Genomic DNA, 7,299 nt, shown 5'->3' on the forward strand with positions numbered 1-7,299 from the left:
GTAATGTCCAGGAAGTCGGGGCTCTGAGGCTGAAACTTTGAGTAAGTGGCCACCATTAGATTGACACTTTCCACTTGACAAAACCTACGTACTAGGAACATGGAGAGCATGCAAACTCCACACAGAAGGCTGGTGTATTTCAACCCTGGATCATGTTGTGAGGCCACAGTGTAAATTACTGTACCTCTGTGCCACCAAGGATTTTAATCAGCAGAGAAGATTTAGTTCAACATGTTGTGAAAACCAGTAAATTTGGAATTTTAAACTCATACTTCAACTTCTATTTGCATAAAACATCATCACCCACTTCCACATAAGACAAATGTCAGTGCTCTAATCCTGGTGATAGAAGACATCAGACATTTGCGTTTCATGAGTGCTTCTGTCTTTACCCACAATACAAAGCGCCTTGAGGCGACTGTTTGTTGTGATTTAGCGCTATATAAATAAAATTGAATTGAATTGAATTCTGTCTAGAAAAGTTAAGACCTGCAGTGCATGTGTATAAACATCCACGCTTATTGCATATTCTGCCACTTATCCAGTACGAGGGTGCAGAGGCAGCAGTCTAAGGATAGATACCCACACCTCCCTCTCCCTGGCCACCTCCTCTGTTTTGGGTGACACCAAGACATAACTAAGCTAGGTGAGAGATGTAACCTCTCCATTCTATCTTCAGTCTGTCCTGGGGTCTCCTAACAGTAGAGCATGCCCAAAACACGTGACCTAGGGGGCACCTAGGAGGACTCCTAATCAGATGCCCAAACTACCTCAACTAGCGCCTTCTGATGTGGCGAAATAGCGGCTCTACTTTGAGGTCCTCACAAATGAACAGGTTCCACACCCTATGAAGGAAGCTCATTTCCTCTGGTCTCTAAAATGTACTGGATTGAAGAAACACCAATCTTCCAAAAGACAATCCCTTTTAATGTTTTCATATTGATGGTGGAGAGCACTGTCTAACATGCTGGACCAAAATTTCCCATAGGCGTTTAACTAGGTTAAGCTGAGGTTACTGTGAAAGTCATAGCATATAAGTCACGTAATGTTCATACTATATTTCGTGCCTTGTTTAATGCTGTGTGGATAGAGGTATTGTCTTCCTGAAAGAGAAGACTCCCATCAGGGCAGAAGTTTTTGATCATAGGATAAAGGTGATCGCTCAGAGTAACTCGGTATTGATTTGTAGCGACCATTCACTTTAAAAAGCACCAATGACCCCAAACTACACTGCTCAAAAAAATAAAGGGAACACTCAAATAACACATCTTAGATCTGAATGAATAAAATATTCTCATTGAATACTTTGTTCTGTACAAAGTTGAATGTGCTGACAGCAAAATCACACAAAAATCATCAATGGAAATCAAAGTTATTAACCAATGGAGGCCTGGATTTGGAGTCACACACAAAATTAAAGTGGAAAAACACACTACAGGCTGACCCAACTTTGATGTAATGTCCTTAAAACAAGTCAAAATGAGGCTCAGTGTTGTGTGTGGCCTCCACGCGCCTGTATGACCTCCCTACAATGCCTGGGCATGCTCCTGATGAGGTGGCGGATGGTCTCCTGAGGGATCTCCTCCCAGACCTGGACTAAAGCATCCGACAACTCCTGGACAGTCTGTGGTGGATGGAGTGAGACATGATGTTCCAGATGTGCTCAATCGGATTCAGGTCTGGGGAACAGGCGGGCCAGTCTGCCTTCATCTTGCAGGAACTGCTGACACACTCCAGCCACATGAGGTCTAGCATTGTCCTGCATTAGGAGGAACCCAGGGCCAACCGCACCAGCATATGGTTTCACAAGGGGTCTGAGGATCTCATCTCAGTACCTAATGGCAGTCATGCTACCTCTGGCGAGCACATGGAGGGCTGTGCGGCCCTCCAAAGAAATGCCACCCCACACCATTACTGACCCACTGCCAAACCGGTCGTGCTGAATGATGTTGCAGGCAGCAGATCGCTCTCCACGGCGTCTCCAGACGCTGTCACGTCTGTCACATGTGCTCAGTGTGAACCTGCTTTCATCTGTGAAGAGCACAGGGCGCCAGTAGTGAATTTGCCAATCCTGGTGTTCTCTGGCAAATGCCCAGTGTCCTGTATGGTTTTGGGCTGTGAGCACAACCCCCATCTGTGGACGTTGGGCCCTCATACCATCCTCATGGAGTCGGTTTCTAACCATTTGTGCAGACACATGCACATTTGTGGCCTGCTGGAGGTCATTTTGCAGGGCTCTGGCAGTGCTCTTCCTGTCCCTCCTTGCACAGAGGCGGAGGTAGCGGTCCTGCTGCTTGGTTGTTGCCCTCCTACGGCCTCCTCCACGTCTCCTGGTGTACTGGCCTGTCTCCTGGTAGCGCCTCCAGCCTCTGGACACTACGCTGACAGACACAGCAAACCTTCTTACCACAGCTCGCATTGATGTGCCATCCTGGATGAGCTGCACTACCTGAGCCACTTGTGTGGGTTGTAGAGTCTGTCTCATGCTACCACGAGTGTGAAAGCACCACCAACATTCAAAAGTGACCAAAACATCAGCCAGAAAGCATAGGTACTGAGAAGTGGTCTGTGGTCCCCACCTGCAGAACCACTCCTTTATTGAGTGTGTCTTGCTAATTGGCAATAATTTCCACCTGTTGTCTATTCCATTTGCACAACAGCATGTGAAACTGATTGTCAATCAGTGTTGCTTCCTAAGTGGACAGTTTGATTTCACAGAAGTTTGATTTACTTGGTGTTATTTTGTGTTGTTTAAGTGTTCCCTTTATTTTTTTGAGCAGTGTATATCAAGAAGTGAAACAGAGTCACCAGATCCCATCTTTGCAATGGTCAAAGATTCAGGGACTCCCTTTAATTCTTCACCCAGGGCTGCATATGACCCCATGAACCACGGGGCCCCCAAGCCAGTGTCCTAAAAGAAAGAAGAAACTATCACAACACTCCAGAATTGTACAATGGAAACAATACTAATTTAATGAGTAGACTACTTATTGACTGACTTCGTGTGCCACGTGCATTTGGTAGTTTGGGCAGGCATGCGCATTCGCAGTGCTCAAAGTGATCTTGATGGTGCAGTAGTTACGGTCATTTGTGGATAAGGCTACAAAACAGAGATGTCACAGAAAAGGACCTATCCCTTTGGGGCAGAGAAGGGGGAAAGATTAGAGGAAGAAAAAGGGTTAAGAAGACAAAGTTATGTTTCCACGAGTAATTACAATACATTTAGTTGTTAGCCAGCTCCAAATGGTTATGTAGTCAGCTATCGCTAGCTGGCTAGGTATGCTCTCGATGCAGACTTAGACTGGTGTCTCTATCATGCAGCAGAAATCTATAAAAAGCACGTCAGCCTGTCACCGACCTCAGTGGTGAAGTGTATGTGCGTATATATATATATATATCCAATTCAATTCAATTTTATTTATATAGCGCCAAATCACAACAAACTGTCGCCTCAAGGCGCTTTGTATTGTGGGTAAAGACCCTACAATAATACAGAGAAAACCCAACAGTCAAAACGACCCCCTATGAGCAAGCACTTGGCGACAGTGGAAAGGAAAATCTCCCTTTTAACAGGAAGAAACCTCCAGCAGAACCAGGCTCAGGGAGGGGGGGTCATCTGCCGCGACCGGATGGGCTGAGGGGAGAGAAAGACATGCTGTGGAAGAGAGCCAGAGATTAATATCAATTAATGATTAAATGCAGAGTGGAGTATAAACAAAGTAAATAAGGTGAATGAGAAACAGTGCATTATGTGAACCCCCCAGCAGACTAGGCCTATAGCAGCATAACTACGGGCTGGTTCAGGGTCACCTGATCCAGCCCTAACTATAAGCTTTATCATAAAGGAAAGTTTTAAGCCTAATCTTAAAAATAGAGAGGGTGTCTGTCTCCCGAATCCAAGCTGGAAGCTGGTTCCACAGAAGAGGCGCCTGAAAGCTGAAGGCTCTGCCTCCCATTCTACTCTTAAGTATCCTAGGAACCACAAGTAAGCCAGCAGTCTGAGAGTGAAGTGCTCTGTTGGGGTGATATGGTACTATGAGGTCTTTGAGATAAGATGGGGCCTGATTATTCAAGACCTTGTATGTGAGGAGAAGAATTTTAAATTCTATTCTAGATTTAACAGGGAGCCAATGAAGAGAAGCCAATATGGGAGAAATCTGCTCTCTCTTTCTAGTCCCTGTCAGTACTCTAGCTGCAGCATTTTGGATCAGCTGAAGGCTTTTCAGGGAGCTTTTAGGACAGCCTGATAATAATGAATTACAATAATCCAGCCTAGAAGTAATAAATGCATGAATGAGCTTTTCAGCATCACTCTGAGAAAGGATGTTTCTAATTTTAGAAATATTGCGCAAATGCAAAAAAGCGGTCCTACATATTTGTTTAATATGTGCATTGAAGGACATATCCTGGTCAAAAATGTCTCCAAGATTTCTCACAGTGTTACTGGAGGCCAAAGTAATGCCATCCAGAGTAAGTATCTGGTTAGACACCATGTTTCTAAGATTTGTGGGGCCGAGAACAAGAATTTCAGTTTTATCTGAATTTAGAAGCAGGAAATTAGAGGTCATGGTCCTCAGCCGGAAAAGGGTGGAGTGCCATCTCCGGCTCAGGAACGAGTTCTTGCCTCAAGTGGAGGAGTTTAAGTATCTCGGGGTCTTGTTCACGAGTGATGGGAGAAGGGAACGGGAGATCGACAGGCGGATCGGGGCTGCTTCTGCAGTGATGCGGACGCTGCACCGGTCCGTCGTGGTGAAGAGGGAGCTTAGCGTAAAAGCGAAGCTCTCGATTTACCGGTCAATCTACGTTCCTACCCTCACCTATGGTCACGAGCTTTGGGTAGTGACCGAAAGAATAAGATCGCGAATACAAGCGGCAGAAATGAGTTTCCTTCGAAGGGTGGCTGGCCTCTCCCTTAGAGATAAGGTGAGGAGTGCGGCCATCCGGGAGGGGCTCGGAGTAGAGCCGCTGCTCCTCCACATCGAAAGGAGCCAGTTGAGGTGGCTCGGGCATCTGATTAGGATGCCTCCTGGCCGCCTCCTGGGTGAGGTGTTCCGGGCATGTCCCACCGGGAGGAGGCCCCGTGGTAGACCCAGGACACGCTGGAGAGATTGTGTATCTCGGCTGGCCTGGGAACGCCTTGGGGTCCCTCCGGATGGGCTGGAGGAGGTGGCTGGGGAGAGGGAAGCTTGGGCTTCTCTGCTTAGGCTTCTGCCCCCGCGACCCGGCCCCGGATAAGCGGAAGAAAATGGATGGATGGATGGATGGAAATTAGAGGTCATCCAGGCCTTAATATCTTTAAGACATTCCTGCAGTTTAACTAATTGATGTGTGTCATCTGGCTTCATTGATAGGTAAAGCTGAGTATCATCTGCATAACAATGAAAATTGATGCAGTGCTTTCTAATAATACTGCCTAAGGGAAGCATGTATAATGTAAATAAAATTGGTCCTAGCACAGAACCCTGTGGAACTCCATAATTAACCTTAGTGTGTGAAGAAGACTCCCCATTTACATGAACAAATTGGAGTCTATGAGATAAATATGATTCAAACCACTGCAGTGCAGTACCTTTAATACCTATAGCAAGCTCTAATCTCTGTAATAAAATGTTATGGTCAACAGTATCAAAAGCTGCACTGAGGTCCAACAGGACAAGAACAGAGATGAGTCCACTGTCAGAGGCTGTGAGAAGATCATTTGTAACCTTCACTAATGCTGTTTCTGTACTGTGATGAATTCTGAAACCTGACTGAAACTCTTCAAATAAACCGTTCCTCTGCAGATGATCAGTTAGCTGTTTTACAACTACTCTTTCAAGAATCTTTGAGAGAAAAGAAGGGTTGGAGATTGGCATATAATTAGCTAAGACAGCTGGGTCAAGTGATTGCTTTTTAAGTAGAGGTTTAATTACAGCCACCTTGAAGGGCTGTGGTACATAGCCAACTAATAAAGACTGATTGATCATTTTTAAGATTGAAGCATCAATAATTGGAAAGACTTCTTTGAACAGTCTAGTAGGAATGGGATCTAACAAACATGTTGCTGGTTTGGAGGAAGTAACTATTGAAGTTAACTCTGAAAGATCAACTGGAGCAAAAGAGTCTAAACAAATACCAGCAGTGCTGAAAGCAGCCGAACATGAAGAATAATCTTTGAGATGGTTATGAATAATTTTTTCTCTAATGTCTAAAATTTTATTTGTAAAGAAATCCATGAAGTCACTACTAGTTAACGTGAAAGGAATACTCGGCTCTACAGAGCTCTGACTCTTTGTCAGCCTGGCTACAGTGCTGAAAAGAAACCTGGGGTTGTTCTTATTTTCTTCAATTAATGATGAATAGTAAGATGTCCTAGCTTTACGGAGGGCTTTTTTATAGAGCAACAAACTCTTTTTCCAGGCTAAATGAGCATCTTCTAATTTAGTGAGACGCCATTCCCTCTCCAGCTTTCGGGTTATCTGCTTTAAGCTGTGCGTTTGTGAATTATACCACGGAGTCAGGCACTTCTGATTTGAAGCTTTCCTTTTCAGAGGAGCCACAGTCTCCAAATTTATACGCAGTGAGGATTTAAAACTATTGACGAGATAATCGACCTCACTGTGAGCAGAGTTTATATATATATATATATATATATATATATATATACTCCTCCGTGAATCGCCACCTTATCGTGGTGGAGGGGTTTGTGTGTCCCAGTGATCCCAGGAGCTATGTTGTCTGGGGACTTGTCCCCCTGGTAGGGTCTCCCATGGCAAACTGGTCCTGGGTGAGGGTCCAGACAAAGAGCGGTTCAGAAGACCCTTATGAGTGAAAAAACAAGGGAACAGTTTACCCTGCCCGGGATAGGGTTACCGGGGCCCCACCCTGGAGCCAGGCCTGGGGAGGGAGCTCGAGGGAGAGTGTCTGGTGGCCAGGCATTAGCCCGTGGTGCTTGGCCGGGTGCAGCCCGAAGAGGTTACATGGGCCCGCCCTCCTGCAGGCCCACCACCCGCAGGAGGTGTCGTAGGGGTCGGGTGCAGTGTGTGTCGGGCGGTGGCCGAGGGCGGAGGCCCTGGCGGACTGATCCCCGGCTATCGAAACTGGCTATTGGGACATGGACTGTCACCTCTCTGGTGGGGAAGGAGCCTGAGCTAGTGCGTGAGGTTGAGAGATACCAGCTAGATATAGTTGGGCGCACCTCAACGCATGGCCTGGGCTCTGGAACCAGTCTCCTGGAGAAGGGCTGGACTCTGTTCCAGTCTGGAGTTGCCCTCGGTGAGAGGCGGCGAGCTGGGGTGGGTATTCTTGTATCCCCCCGGC

Source organism: Archocentrus centrarchus, chromosome 9 (genome assembly GCF_007364275.1).
Source record: "Archocentrus centrarchus isolate MPI-CPG fArcCen1 chromosome 9, fArcCen1, whole genome shotgun sequence".
NCBI classification, from domain to species: domain Eukaryota; kingdom Metazoa; phylum Chordata; class Actinopteri; order Cichliformes; family Cichlidae; genus Archocentrus; species Archocentrus centrarchus.